Source organism: Manacus candei, unplaced genomic scaffold, assembly GCF_025592945.1.
Source record: "Manacus candei isolate 608988 ecotype Guabito, Panama unplaced genomic scaffold, ASM2559294v1 h1tg000014l, whole genome shotgun sequence".
Lineage (NCBI taxonomy): Eukaryota > Metazoa > Chordata > Aves > Passeriformes > Pipridae > Manacus > Manacus candei.
Genome location: NW_026138062.1, coordinates 19,294,851 through 19,310,511, shown reverse-complemented (window position 1 = coordinate 19,310,511; position 15,661 = coordinate 19,294,851). Strand labels below are relative to the sequence as shown.

The 15,661-nt window shown below is 43.7% G+C and overlaps 1 long non-coding RNA gene across 2 annotated transcripts; it reads right to left on the bottom strand.

The window, feature by feature from the left end:
* Nucleotides 1–733: 733 nt before the first annotated feature.
* LOC127467409 (uncharacterized) lies at nt 734–15,536 on the bottom strand. Of its 2 annotated transcripts, none has more exons than XR_007903121.1 (3): nt 15,479–15,536; nt 13,524–13,642; nt 734–903 (listed from the first exon to the last, which is right to left on the bottom strand). It is a non-coding gene; the product is annotated as an uncharacterized LOC127467409 (long non-coding RNA). The 2 variants fall into 2 exon arrangements; XR_007903120.1 differs by lacking the exon at nt 734–903 and adding an exon at nt 6,038–6,398.
* Nucleotides 15,537–15,661: the final 125 nt, after the last annotated feature.

Genomic DNA, 15,661 nt, shown 5'->3' with positions numbered 1-15,661 from the left:
TCCTGTGAGCCTGCGCTGAAGCTGCTGCAACTGCTTAATAAATTTATCAATACCTGTTTTAAGTCAGTAGCTTGTCACATCTGTTAGGCTGTCCCTCTAATCAGGCATAAACAAAACTGCTGGAGTTATTTGGAAAACATATTTGCGTATTGTGTGGATTTCAGCCAAGTGTTCCTGCTGGTACAATCCGGGTTCGTTCTAACAACAGTCAAAAGGGAAACAGCGAAAGCAGCAACCACTGCAATGGGCAGTGCTGGTGCAAATGTCAGAAAGTCACTCCCCATCACTCTTCTTATTTCCTATCTGATTTTCGTATTCATTAGCCAGTTGTACGTGGTGTATGTAACTCTGCAATAAACATGGAATATAATATGCCCTGGCTGTGATGTAATTTCATTTGCATTTTTCACCATTTCACTTACCATGACTCTAAATCAAATATATATTATATTGTCTATATTAGACAATAGTTATTTGATATCTATTCTAAAAATTGAATTTCTGTTCTAAAATAAACATGGAAAACTAGTTATTTCTTACTGTAAGAACCAATATTTCTCTCTTCTATTTAATCAGATATAGCCTGATCTGCATGTGTTGATCCTCATAAGGGAGTCAAAGCACCTCTCATGCCCAGTAAGTTGACACTTCATGGTTTATTACTTATTTCCCATCAACAAAATACATACATAGGTGTGATCTACTCAGATTTAACTAAAACTTTTTTCTGGATTGGAAAGAAATGGCTCTTCTGGTCCTTGTGGAACGTCTGCATTTGGTTTTTTACCGATTGTTATACTATTTACAAAGACTTTTACAAAAAAATGCAAACCGGTCCTATTTTCCCTGTCTCTTCAGAAGTCACATGAACCAAGAAAAGAGGATTTTTTCCAAGGGCATCTCCTGCAAGGAATTGAAACATTTAAACATCAGTTTCCAAATGCTGCCACTCCAAAACATAATTGCCAAAACCCAGATGGTGGCACCAGCTTTTTTCCCTTCCAATTCAGCAAAGAACCCAGGACAGCAGCAAAGACCCACTCAGGGATGCACAGGATGGCCCTGGGGCATCCATCGGGCAACTCCTTCCCTGCTTGCCCTTCTCTGGGGGAGTTTGGTATCGGGGCAGGGGGAGGCGACTGTCACCTCCTTCCCCAGCCTCCATGTTTCACCTGCCCTCTTCATACAGCAGGTTCTCAATTGCTGCTGGCCTTGACCTGTAAATCAAAAATGCCTTTGCTGTCTGTTTTTCTCTGTTAGAATAATAATAATTAAAAAGGACAACTGACCAGAGGGGCACCATCACTAGTTTATAGAGGTTTGAGCTTTTGATGAATAAAGACCTTCCGAGTTCAAAGCTGCTCTTTTACTTGCTGTCTCCAAGGCCATGTGCAGCTGGCCTGACAAACAGAGAAGTGCAGGGACACATTTTCTCCCTGCAGCCATCCCCTTAAAGTCCCATTTGGTACTGTGCTTCATTGCTCCCACAGGGAACACAAAGCCTAAGGCCATCAGATGAAGAGATTATAGAAGTAAGAGGAAAAAAAACCAGATATAAAATTACTCAGGTGTAACTCAAACTGCTCTGAATTAGCTAAACCAACTGAATATGACCTTAAGCTTGGCTGGGGTTGCCCCCTCCTATTTGATGTAGGAGCAGGCTTAACTTCACCAAAATAAGCCCATTCTATCATAAAATTAGTATCCAGAGGTGTATTTCACTGATTTAGGGAACTATTTACAAACTGGTTGGCTGTCACTTTATGCTCTTGGGCACCTGTGATGCTGCACTTGAGCTTTGTTGGACATTTCCTGGAGCTCAGAAGAAAACTGGGAGAAAACAGTGCAGCTGGGGATAAGGTTTGCATTTGAGCAGCTAGAGGGCAAATGTGAAATTAAACCTCTTGTACCAGTAGATCTTAGAACATTTTCTCATGAGGCAAAGCACAGCATTTTCCACAGGCTCAAGTCCAGTTGTTGTGTTATTGTTTAGTGCTGATGCAGGCGCAGTGCTTCTCACGACAAGGCAGACAAGGGCTTGCAATATCTGGGTGAGTATCAAGTGACCAAGCACCTCTGGAGCCTGCCCAGACATCACTTATGGAACCTCAAAATGAGCCTCAAAACATTGGGAGCAAAAGCAATGCTGTCTTCTGCTCAGTGCCCCTACTGTGGGAACCCTCTGGTGACCCCAAATGTTAAGGCTGATGCCATCCAGTGCTTCCATGCATAGAATCTCCACAAATCTCCAAGCATGCCACCTAAGCTTAAGATTTCCAGAGCATTTAGAAAAGCCAGCTTTGAACCACAAAATGGCTGTCCAAGCTGGGAAGTACCTAACAGAGGTGAGGTTGGAACCACCTCCTGCAGCAGCTCCAAGCAGCAACACCCACTGCTCCTCTGTCCTAGGCCTGGGTACATCCGAGTCAGTGTCCTCAGTCCCCCACAGCCAGGATCAGAGCTTCCTTACACATCACCTCAGTCTCCTTCCTGAGCTGGAGGCTCTCAGGCCTCCTTGGACAGCAGAGCTCCAAAGGTCTATACCCAGGGTGGGGGTGGCATATACCCAGGGAGAGGACAGAGAGCAGTAGGTCTGACAACTCTCTCCTGCCTCTCGCCTGCTTCATCTTCCCCTTGAATCACCCCATCTGCATGCCACCCCTTTTCCAAGGTGAGTCCTTGCTACTTCTAACTCCACCTTTGGACTTCATGTGGCATCTGCCTCCCCTTGCTGCAGAGCACCGATAGCACCATCTGCTTTTCCTCCTTTTCTCTTTCCTCCTTCCAGCCAGAACTCACCAGGTGGATTCATTTATTTCTCATTCAGAAGTTGCCTGTGACAAATATCTCTTGCCAAGGGGCTCATCCAGGCTGCCAGGGGGTGGTGGTAAGCCAGATGTTTCAACCACAGCCTGTCCCTGTCAGCCATGAGCCTGGATGAGCTCATGTCATTTAAAGTTTTTAACACCAACTCCGTGTGAGCTGATTTTAAAAAATATTAACCCTTAAGAAAGGCTGTGTGGATTTTTTTCCCAAGATACAAAGGCCATGTAAAACCCTTGCTTTACATACCTTAAGGTCTGGGGGCACTAAACCCAACCTCAAACACCCAACAGCCACAACAAATCTCAGTTCAGCCTGGATTAGCAGTTAAAAGGTGGGGAATTTCACCCTGGAAGAGCAGCCACTGCACTAGCACAGGTTCCCCACAGCCCATCATGGGCACTGTCCCAGGGCCTACAGGACCAAACGTAGCTCAGGCAAAATGTCAGGGCAGAAGAGGAAATTCAAAGTGTCTTCTCTTTTCCCTCGACCCCAGCATGTCCCCTGGGTGCAGCCAGGAACGTACACACAAGGTCAGTGTGGGCTGAAGTCAGGTGTCCTAAACCTGGGACTACACCAAATACCGCTGTTGTTAGTGAAGAGCCCAAATTCAGCACGGTGCACCAGCTGGAGAGGCATCATCTGGAAATCACTCCAGTATGGAGTGACAGAAATGCAAGCCAGATGAGAGGGTGTATTTACCTAGAATGGAAGGAGAACCACCACCAGCGTATTGATGCAACACGAGGCACTCAGATCCCTCCGGAGCGTGGTGCAGTTGCTGCATCAGAGATGACAGCTAAGCTGGCCAGAGTAAGAGATAAAAGGTAGCAAAAGGATAAAAGTTCCCTCCCCCCAAACTTATTTAACATATCCTACATAGCAAGTCACCACAGCAAAAGCAAGTCAGCTCTGTGTCCGTGCTCTCAGAAACTCAGCTCTGCTGTCAGCTCACAGAGCCCATGACAGTTCCACAAGGCTGAGTAGCTGCCTGCTGTGGTATCAGGGGTATCCCTGCACTGCAGAACTCCAAGCGGGTTCAATCCCTGTGATATGGTTTGAAGCTGGCTCCCTGCCAAGTCTCCAAACCTTACCACAAGAAGTCACCCTCCCCTCCCCCCGCAAACCTCAGGGAGAAGAAGGAGAAAAACAACCAAGAAAAACTGAAACGAGAGAGACAGTTAAAGCAAGATATATATAAATATATTTACACTTATGTTACAGTTATATGTTACAGTTATATACAATTGAAATATATATACAATTTCACAAGGGAAAGGGAAGGGGGAAGGGAAAGGGAAAAAAACCAAAATAATATATATGTATATATCCTGATTAGTAGCCCAATATCTAGCAACTAAAAGAGTTAGCAAAGAAATATCTCACTACTCTCCTGGGACAACCGAGAGTCGCTCCGGAACGATCGCCGGCAACCTCTGTCTCCCAAGGTCGGCAAGGCCTAACCAGGCCTCGCTCCCCAACACGGCAGACTCAACAGGAGGGAACCTGCACCTCCAAGCCGCCGGAAGGAAAGAGAGCAAAGGCCTTCTCTACTTTCTTCTTATAGCCTGGCTTACATAAAAATCGTAGGGAATACTGGGTACATCTGGACCTTCCTTGGTTACAAACTGGTCACCAAGGAAGGCCCAGACCAAACTACCACACCCTGTATGGACCATTCACTTAAGAGTTGGACTTGATGAGCTTTGTGGGTCCTTTCCAACTCAGAATACTCTGTGTCATTCTGTGTAATGTTTCCGCACTCTGAAGCTCTGCAGAGGTTGCAAAGCAATTGCAGGAAACCTTTGAAAGCAACAAAAAAAATGTCCTGGCTTCTGCTATAAATCAAGGATACCAGCACTGCCCGGACTACAGCTAAACTGATTATAAAGGGAAGCATATGCCCAACAAATGTGTGGCTCCTGTGCAACAGATTTTCCCCATCTTAACAAGGAAACCAGTTTCCTAATTTGAATATAAGTCTGCTTTTTGTCTGTGCTGTGCAAATACACCCCAAAGACAAGTTGTGTTTTGACCCTGTGGAAGCAGAGGCTGTCCATAACCACAGAAGAAGAGGAATCTGGAGAGAGGCTGAGTTTTGCCCTCTCCTGCAGCTGCTGAGCATAGCATAGGGAATATTTTCTTATTTCAGGGTTTCAATTCTGCTGACTCGAAGTTAGGCAGCATTCCAAGCCCTGGAATTTATTTGAGGCTTGTAGGCATTACCTCTTCACAGTGCTTCATGTCAACAGACTTCAGCAGAGTCTGCTGGATTGACCTGGATAGGCCATATCTGTGCCAGGGAATCATCTCATCCACTCACCCCCAGCATCCTGCTCCTCCAGAGCAAGCCTGTGTGCTAAGGGAGCTGAGACAAGGGAAGCTGTTCCCCCATGGACTGGCAGGCCAATTTTCTTGCCTTCTGGAAGTTACTATAAAGATGCAGAAGGGACAAACTCAGAACAGAGAAATGTTTGCTCCTTTCCATAGTGCCTGTTGCAAAGGGAGATCCCTCCTGCAGAGGCTGGGGATGGGAAGGAAGCAGAGAAGGATGGAGTTGGCTGAAAATAGTCCTGGCTGAGACAAGCCTGGAAAGGGAAAGGAAAACAAGAAAGAGCAGCAAGAGGTGGTCCTATGGAGCAGAACTCCCCTACCATGCAGATGGGACCCACCCAGAACCATTCCTACCTCATACAGTCTATTCCCTCTTTACTGATTTGGTGTCCAGAGTCTATTTTGCGACTGTTGGTCAAAACAACAGCTCTTGTCAGGAGCTCGTAATAGCCAGAGTCCTCATTTTCATTTGGTTTCCTTTTTCTCAGAGGCTTCTTGCTTTGCTAAGTGCATGTGTGTGTCTGAGGAGCAGTATGTGGAAATTTCAAATGTATTCATTTTAGCCTGGGCTCTAGAAATACTGCATTTATTTTAAAATACAGAAACAAAATTGAATTCTTGCCTCCTTGTCACCAAACACGAGACTGTTAAAGGTAACACATAACAGTAAGAAAAATTGACAGGTCATTTCTCTTACAGAATGGGAGAAAAATCCAAGCCACAGCATTTGACAGCACTCATCATTGCATTACAACTGATGTCCAAAAAGACAACCTTAGAAGAAACTGCTTCTGTTGGCCTGCAGACTGGAAGAGCAGACAGGGTGTTGGGTTTGTGCTGGGCAGTCTTTGGGATATTTACACAACAGAACCTAGAGCTTTATTGCATGAATGACAGGGAAATCCCATGCTCGAGCTCAGGGAAGTTGAACTGTGAATGAGTTTGGGTCACAGACCCACAGGGCAGGGTGGTGTGGAATGCCCAAGACCTTACACTCATGTTGAAGCCCGTGGATCAATCTCAAAGTGATTGCTGAGCACCAAAGGACTCTCCTAATGCTCGGTGCCATTTGGGAGGAACCCTAACACAGCCAAAGGATGCTCAACACTTTGCAAAACAGGTCTGCTGTGCCTTAGAGGCTGTTGTTTATTAGAAAGTATAAGCAGGTGAGGGTTTGACTCCAAGTATCTATAGGCAACTGCAGAAGCAATAACTTCCAGGCTGTCAGCACAAACCTGGCCCTGTTAGGAGGAAGGAAGAAAGAGGCATCACTATCTGCTTTTGGTGACTGGCATGGAAAAAGCTGTTCATAACTCAATTACCAGTGGTGCTGTGTGGCCCCAGAACAACATGATACTGAACTCTCCCCTCACAAGGAGGGTACTAGCACCTACAGCTCCTACAGCAGGAGAGAGGTGGAGGGTTTGCAAAACCATTTTTGCTACCTCCATGTTGTAGACTTGACAGATGCTGTCTTCACTGTTGTCAAACTGACTTTTACGATTCCTAATCTTGCTGTTTTTCAAAGCAATGAAAAAGAGTGATGAAGACAGAGTGTGATGCAGAGACTTAAAGCCCAAGCTTTTGCAGGAGGTCTCTGGTTCATCTCCCTGCTTCTTTTTACCCTTTCTGCAGCTTGTCCAGCAGGACCTTCTCCTGGCACAGTGAGTATTTCAGAACCTAAAATACTGTGGGCCAAAAAGTGCCCCCAGGGGCTGAACCTTCAGCCCTGGATCTCCCACTTCAGTGTTACCATCCTAGGTCTCCACTTGCAGCAAGGTTAAAGCATGAAAAGCAGGCTGGGTAACCTATGGTAGGAGAGTGGTCAGGAAGATTTCCAAGCCCTGTGCCACATTACAGATGGAATGCTTAACACAAGACACTGTATTAAAAGCCTGTAGCAAGCATGGCCTGCACTGGACCTGAGATTCCATGTGTCCAGCAACAACCACCATGTCAGGACCCTCAGCATGGCTATCTGCAAAGACTGTATAGCAGCTATATAAGATAGAAACAAAGAAAACAGTGAAGAACACTTCTTAGAGATGCCTCAAAGATTGCTCTTCTACTACAATTGCTTCTACTGCAACCTAGGCATAGCCAATGTGCCCTGGCTTGTGCCTTGGGAGATCAGTTGAAATCCCACAGTAATGTCCCCAGGGCATTACTTGGATATGGGTATGGGTACATACTCTTGGAGGGGCTCCCGCTCAGGGCAGGTTTCCCTCTCAGCATCTAAGCCATCAAAATCACGCTTCTGTTATCACACACTCTAAATATTTCCCTTTCTGCTGTGCATACTTCAGTATCCTGCTTTATAAAGCAAGCATATCTGTTCCAAGTTCATTTATACACGTTTTTTTGTGTGATATCGAGGTTGCTATCTGTATCAGAGTTATACAAACATTTCCTAGAAGAATTTAAACACGTGAAAAAGATTTGCCATTTATTCCAGCCTCTTCTGAAAGGTATGTTTTTATCTTTTCCGAACCCATAATTTCTAACATAAAACCTTGTCTGACATTTTGATGTATAGGACACTACTAAATGTTTCTTGGCAAATAAAAAGTTAACTTGTGTTAATTAACATTGGAGATTCAAAGCACAGTAGCAATACGTCAATTAAACTTGTGTTCCTGTCATAACTGCAAGGATGTGTGTATGCACATGGAAATATCTAAAGGAAACTTAGACAGCACTGCAGCTTAAAGCATAACGTGGGTATAAAATGCAGTTGGTTAATATGGCTTGCTGGAACAACGGTTCATCACTCAGTTGCTAGACATATAAATTTTGGTCATCTAAATCAGCAGCTACTCCAGATGTGTGGTCATCTGGCACGGATAGAGAATAGGATGGAACCAGAGAAGTTCTTGGCCCAGTTACGTATGGCCTATGCCTTTTCTTCCTTTGGAGACTGAACCAAACTACCACTAATTTGGTCAAGAAGTTGAGCACATCCATCACAGAGGTGAAACACAGCAGCTTCAGAGAACAGAGCATGAACAAGCTCAACTCTGTAAGCCTGGAGTATCAGAGCTCCCAAGTTTACATTCCATCTGAGCACTGAGCTGTGGCTGAGCAGACGTGCAGCAGATGCCACTGTCCCTCAGTGAGACCCTATCCTCCAACAGGATAATGCAACCTTCTTCATTGCAATGCACTGAAAAGAAGAAATTACCTTCTTGATTATAAATGGATTTATTTTCCTCTCTTGTTTTCATTAATGTAATTAATTCCCAGTTGTCTGCTTGCTTGATGTCATTTCAATTACTAGACTAACAGATATTTTTACATACTTAACAGACTGATGAGATCAAAGAATGTATCTGGTTTTACCTGACACCAGAGCAAAAGCTATTTTCCAATGAGTTGTCAAAAAACGTAGCCCCAGCAGAAAACTCCTTAAACATGGCTTGCAGAGATAAAAATAACAGCTTGTTGTGTTTGCATGGTACAAACAAATATCAGGCATTTCCAACATGAACTGATGGGCCTAGCTGTTAAGTGATGCTTAATAGCATCTTCTAAGACGAGGGGTTTTATTTTTAAATCCCGAAGGTAAACCAATAGTCAGAGTGGAACACCTAGAGATTGATAAAGATCCAAAACCCCAAAAATTAGCACAGTAAGCTCTAGTCTTTAAACAGATTATCAGCTTTACTGTTTATCATGATACTCCAGCTAAGATTTTGAGGTAGGTGTAAAGTCATCTGCCTTAAGAGAGTCGATAGTGATGGAGGAAACCATGTTTCAGGATGTAAAACCTGTAGTGCACAGAGACAGAAAGATACTGTGAAGCAGGTAACCGCAATGCAGGAAATCAACTCAGAAAATCAACTCCAAAAAAGGTGGCGATGGTGAATGAGATTTTCAGTCCACTGATACCATCAAGATGAGGGTGTAAAAATTTAGTGACGGCCATACAAGAAGCATAAGAAAAGCCCAGAATAGCATCTCAGCAAATTTTGAATGAACACTGCAAACATAGTTAAACTGAATGGCTATTAAATTATTCCAGAGGATAAGATCCTTAAATTCATCAGCCAAGACAATCACAACAGCTTCATAGCACTGGAGGTATCACAAGGTACGCGCTCAAGGGAAACATATCAGCGATCTGAGAACACATGGGACACGACAACTTACAAAGGACATTTTGGCACAGTGAGCTTTAGCTTTATGTCGTCTATCAAATCAAAACATAATATATCAGCAATGAGAGCCTTCTGGGACACTTTGAATGAGGCATCCTAGCAAATGGGTCTGCTAAGTAAAGAAAAAGGAGTGGGGAGAAAGGGATGTTAAGCAATCAATCACTGAATGAACTTGGTTTGTAATGAATTTGGTTTGTAAATCCAGGATGTAGATGCGGGAACAAACTGAAGATGTTGAGAGGAGAAGTAGGTTTATCCAGCAGGTCTGATTCAAGGAGAAAAGGCCATTCAGAAATTCTTGCTGATCTGTAAAGTACTCAAAATTGCAGCTCTGAAGCTAATGTGCTTGTTAACTGGAAAGGCTCGATTGCCTTGAATTATATATAAAAGGTACAGCAAGGCTAAGAACCCCTTTTCCTCATTACTACCATCTTCCACTTCACTGTAATCTTGCCAAAAGAAGCACATTTAGCCTGTAGGCAGAGAAGCTTTCTGCATTAAGGTTGATGCCATTCTTCTTGCAACAGATTTTAGGGAATGACATGGTCTCTCTTGATCCTGGAGTGAATGAGCACCCTCTTCATGCTCCACAGAGATGCTGCCATCAGCTGCCCTCTAGCTTTTACTTGCAGCTTTCGGTGGGAGGCCAACAGGAGCAGCAAATCCTTTAGTCCCACTCCACCCTAGAGCCTTCAAATTCAAAAATCATAATTAGATGAAAACCCAGTGTAGAATGAGACGTCTAGAAATCATCTGCCTTCCCTCTTATGAGGATGACTCTGGCACAGGTAACAGCAACTTACACATGAACGTTGCTGTGAATTTGAATTCAACTTACTCCGGACTTACTGACCACCAAAACCCCCATCTCCATGCCCAGCTGTGAATGGAAACCCTAGGGCACACAAGTCAAATACTGTGTCTGAATCAGCAAGCTACTGGTGAAAGAAGATGATTCTCTAACACAGTGGGAAAAAGAAAAAACACCTCAAAATGTAACAGAGCAGAGAGACTTCTTGCAAGTCTTTTTTTGGCTTTGGGATACCAGGAGAAAAACATACTGAAAAGTGTTACCCTTTTGCTTGCTGCAGGTCTACATTAACACAAAATGTCTCTCCTCTTCCTACAGCAATGGTCCAGTCACATTTGAGAGATTGGTGAGTGAAAATGCAGATGTCATTGTTGCAGTCTTTCATACAGAGAGAGTCTAGAAAGGAATTTTTCCAAATGGAAAAACAATTCACTTGAGATAGTCATGTAATACATGCACAGCAAAGATATTAATTTTAGACCATACAGGAAACAAAGGGATCCTTTAAAAGAAACTATTTATAACCTAAGTCATGCTCTTATCCAGTTTCTAGGCTTATTTTTACTTGATTTGAGACTCAAAAGATTTTGTATTGTTTTAGGGCACATCCTTAGGAATTCTTTTAGTAATTTTTGGTTCTCTTAGTCTTTAGTCTATTTAGTCTAGATGGTCCAGGACTCACTTCTGAAACTCTTCAAGATGGGATTTTATTATTACTGACTGTGAATAATTATTTTGGTTTTTATACATGACAGCAGTTTATGGATTTATCTCCAAAAATTTATTCACAGAGAAGCTTTTACATACCATGATATTTAGAAAAAGTGGCAGAGACATTAAACATTCCATCACAGAGACTCTGGTCAAAAAGCCCAGAGGTCATAGGTAGATTCCTTTTTTTAAACAGACCATGAAGCCCAGCAGAGCTTATTAATGATGGCTGATCCTTCTAGATGCCTATGATGAAAGCTGAATAAACTGTCAGAGCATAACCCCCAAATCCCTCATAACACCAGAAAGTAAAGTGCAGTAGCAGAGGTTCTGGGTTTTGCTCCACCTGCACCATTTGCAGCTGAACTGCTTGTTGCAGAAAATAACTTTCTGGAATCCAATTCCAGTCTGGCTTGGCCCATTAAGGCATGTAGCTGCGATCTTCTGCAAAGGTAAATCCCCACTGAACTCTGAAACAATGTACTTGGCCACTACATGAGGCAGCCAGAATTGTTTCCCAGTTAACCACAGCTGTTCGGAGAGCCAACACGACCCAAGCATCACTTCTACAGTAGTTCCTAGGAGAGGGGATATGAGGCAGCAAACAGTTTATTTTGCATAGACATGAAGTGGTATGTCAGTCTTGGGCTTCCTTCTACTTCTTTCACACTTCCATAGCAGTACATAAATAGGAATTCTCTTCAGAGAGTAAAATACTGGGGAAATACTGCTCTGAGTTACCTAAATGTGGATGTTATAAATATCTGTTTGTTCTACTTTTCAGGATGACCGGAGGCTTTCCCTTGCCACACTAGTTGAGCCAGGGAGGTTGTTAAAATTTTCCCAGAGAAAATAATTCCTAGATTTGGAATTTTAGAGGGTTATCTTCAGAAAATGGACTTAATTTCATTGCAGAGATGGTTCAGGGAGTGTCTAAACACCTTCGGTTTAAATGGGATTTGCACACCCCTTGGAGACCACAATCTAGTGGAAGAGCAGAAAGGATGAATCAGACTATGAGAAGACAAATTGCCAAACTCTGTCAAGGAACCCACATGGAGAGATTTTGCTTTAATGAGAATCCAGGATCTGAATCACGCCATGTGTTAGGGAAGGAGTAAACCCCTTTGAAATTCTGTATAGCAGATTGTATCAAATTGACACTGTAGTGACAAAAGGTGATCAAACACATGTGAGAGGTAATGAATGACATGTTGAGCAATTATCTATTAACTCTCTCACATGTTTTCTTCTTTCCGTATAGTCATCTTAACCAGCTGACCCCCTGCTTCCTTTGGATGAGGTTGCCCCCAGCTTTCAAGCACGAGACACTAGGCCTAGACCTGGAAGGATGAACCCTTACAAGTAAATGTAAAGGTGTTATTGAAGACACATACAGCTGTAAAGGTAGAAGGAATCAACTCCTGTATTCATTACAATCATGTAAAAAGGGCCTTGATATCTGAACAAGATAACATGATAAGTTGGAGATCTTAAACTACAATGTACTAAAAATAGTAAATGAATTGCACTTGGACTGAAGAAAGTGCTTGGGAGTATTTACATTGTTCACAAGGACTTATATTAATAATAGTAGGTCTTTAACCATTTATCAATTTTTTTATTGTATTTACATAAATCTACTCATTTTTCATTGTTACATAGACCTGGAAATGCTAAAATTGAAAGAAATCATAATATGTTGTTGTTGCCTTGTAATGATCCAGGGAAATCTAGTGTCCTACAACTTATCCAATCATTGCTGAGAACTCACAGTGTTCCAGCATGTCATTACTAAAGTCAGCTGAAAATCCTTTGGATTGGGGAATTTTGTCATTAGATCTCAATTGAACTCATAGAGCCATAGTAGAAAGCCTGTCTAGACAGGTGAAACATGTACTGAAAGACAGTAAAGTATTAATTTTGGGAATATGGGTTTAAGCAAATCCATACTATTGTGCAAGTATGACTACACCTGCAATTGGGAATAAAAATACCTTGTGAAAATTACCCATGGGGAATTGATTTCCCCCGAATTTTGTCAGGGCCTGATGAAGGAACATGGCAGTACATGCAAACTGCATCACAGTGCACAGAATGGATTGGAGATGATGAACTGAATTCAAACAACATGCAGTTATTGTAATCATCAACCTGATGAAATAAAACAAGTTGCTAAATCAAGTAGAGATCTTAGAAATTTTACAAAAGAGAGCTGGTGAAAAAAATATTATGATTTTGCATTCTCGCTTACTGGTTGGCTAGCAAGTCTGCTTCAAACAATAATTGCGACAAGCATTTGCACAATTGTAATCTGCATGGCATTAAGTTGTGTTAGGAGGCTGATTGTGCAATCTACAGGAGGAACTTGTGTAATGATAGCAAAGAAAAATAGTGAGGCTGATGAGGCTGAGATGAGATAAAGTTTTGATGCTCAGGGAGCCAGCCCATTGTGGGTTACCGCCAGCTCCCTACTTTGTGCAAACTAGAAGAAAGAAATGGAAGTACCTTGTCTTGGTGTGTAAACTGGCACTGCACAGTGGGCAGTGAACAACACTTGAATCCCACATGCATCACTTCAGGAAAATTGTCTCTTGACAAAGAAAAAGAAGGGGAAGCTCAAGCAGCAAACTAATCGGGGGATGTTAACATCACCTCAGCTGTGCATCAGTTTTGCTTTCCAGTACCTTGTCTGTTCTTCATTTCTCCACAGCATTGTCATGAGATTTGACCCACAAAAACAAGGCAAAAAGTCTGGGTGTCCTTCTGGGTTCCTTCTGAAAGCCTGTTCTTCAAAAATTATTTCCTGGAAAAGGAATTGGGCATTTACTTTTCAGTGACTCCAACATAAAAGTCATTATCCCCCTCTTTCTTTTCCCTCCAGACTTTGTCCACAGCCCACTGGGACCACAAGACTTCATCTACTTTTAACTCATACCTCAACCACTTTCAGTGATAGATCATTTCTTCCACAAACCACTAACTGTTTCTTTATAAATGTACACAGCTTTGGGATGAAGTAATTTCCTTGTATTAAGTTTCAAAATCTTGAAGTTATCGCATACTGCAGCCCCTCTTGCAATCAATAGTAATTATGTGGATAACTCCAAATCATTATCTTCATAGAAGAAAAGACACTAAATATGAATACTGGGTATATTCTAATTACACTTTCACTAACCTGTTAGTCCATGAACAGATGCAGTCAAATCCCTTCAAACTAGTTCATCTTTCAGGTGCCCAGTGCTTGTCCCAGAGACAAACATACCATTAATTATTTACTCAAATCAAGACAAATATTTAAAAAACCACACACACACACAAAAAAAAAAAAAAAAAAAAAGGAAGAGAAACAACAAAAACAACCAGCCCATTTCTACTGTCTTCCAACCTTTCTCTCACTTTGGGTAGTCAAAGAAACAATCCCAGAGCCAGTCTTCCTGAGCCTGAACATCAACTCATACAAGAAGAAGAGTTTTGGTCTGCTTACAACAGCCACGACATATAAATTAAAAATTAAAAAAGGATTAATCCTCATAGCTTGCTCTACACTGACAAGGTCTTGCTCATTGTCTTACAGAGGTTTGATCACCATATCATCAATCTGCACTGGAAAGACAGTTTCTAACATCTAACTTTACCACCTGGTAAAGTTCTGCTCCTGTTCCACAGAGGAAGCCAGCAGCACAGGTGAAAAGCTGGATTTTGCCAGAGTAACATCTCCCTTGAAGAACACTTGTGCTGCAGCAATGACTGACAGGAACATGATTTTCCACACACTTAGCCAAGGCAGTTAAAACAGGAAAACATTTTGCAGGAAGCAAGAGAGAGATGATCCCAACACGTGGAAAAACCCTGCGCTATGAGCCACCTGTTTTGCAGCCGGCTATGGGAGCAACTTCTGAGCTGGGAGCAGGTGCTGACCCAGCTTTGGGGTCCTGACCAGAGTGCCCTTTGGATCCCTTTTTTACCATGCGAGGCCACCAAGGGCTAAGTAGGGGATGGGGGCCAGTCTGGGATGGGGCAGCTGTGCAGGGACGTCCCGGGAATGGGGCGGCATGACAGCCACGTCTAAGCACCTGGTGACCCCAGACAAGTGACACCCTACTGGGCAAAGGGGTGGGGGGGGGGGGGGGAAGGGGTGTGAGGTGTATGCGGTGAGGGCACCACAATGTAAGAAAGACATTAAGCTGTTAGAGAATGTTCAAAGGAGAGCAACGAAGATGGTGAAGGGCCTGGAGGGGAAGCCGTATGAGGAGCGGCTGAGGTCACTCGGTCTGTTCAGCCTGGAGGAGACTGAGGGGAGACTTCCTTGCAGTCCACAACTTCCTCATGAGGGGAAGAGGAGGGGCAGACACTGATCTCTTCTCTGTGGTGACAGGACCCGAGGGAATGGCACGAAGTTGTGACAGGGGAGTTTTAGGTTGGGTATCAGGAAAAGGTTCTTCACCCAGAGGGGGAGTGGGCACTGGAACAGGCTCTCCAGGGAAGTGGTCACAGCACCAAACCTGACAGAGTTCAAGAAGCGTTTGGACGATGCTCTCAGGCACATGGTGTGACTCTTGCGTCTGTCCTGTACGGGGCTAGGAGCTAGACTTCGATTATCCGTATGAATCCCTTACAACTCAGCACATTCCCTCACCCCGTGCTCCAGCCTTAACACCCCGTTCCCGAGGGCAACCCGACCCCCGCCGAGAGCCACCGCCCCACCCAGCCAACCCCGCCCCCTCTCCGTAGCCGCTGCCCATTGGCCGAGCTGCCCGCCCGTCAGCGCCGTTGCCGTGGGGACGGCACCGCCCCGCGGGAGGAGGGGCCGCCATGGGGG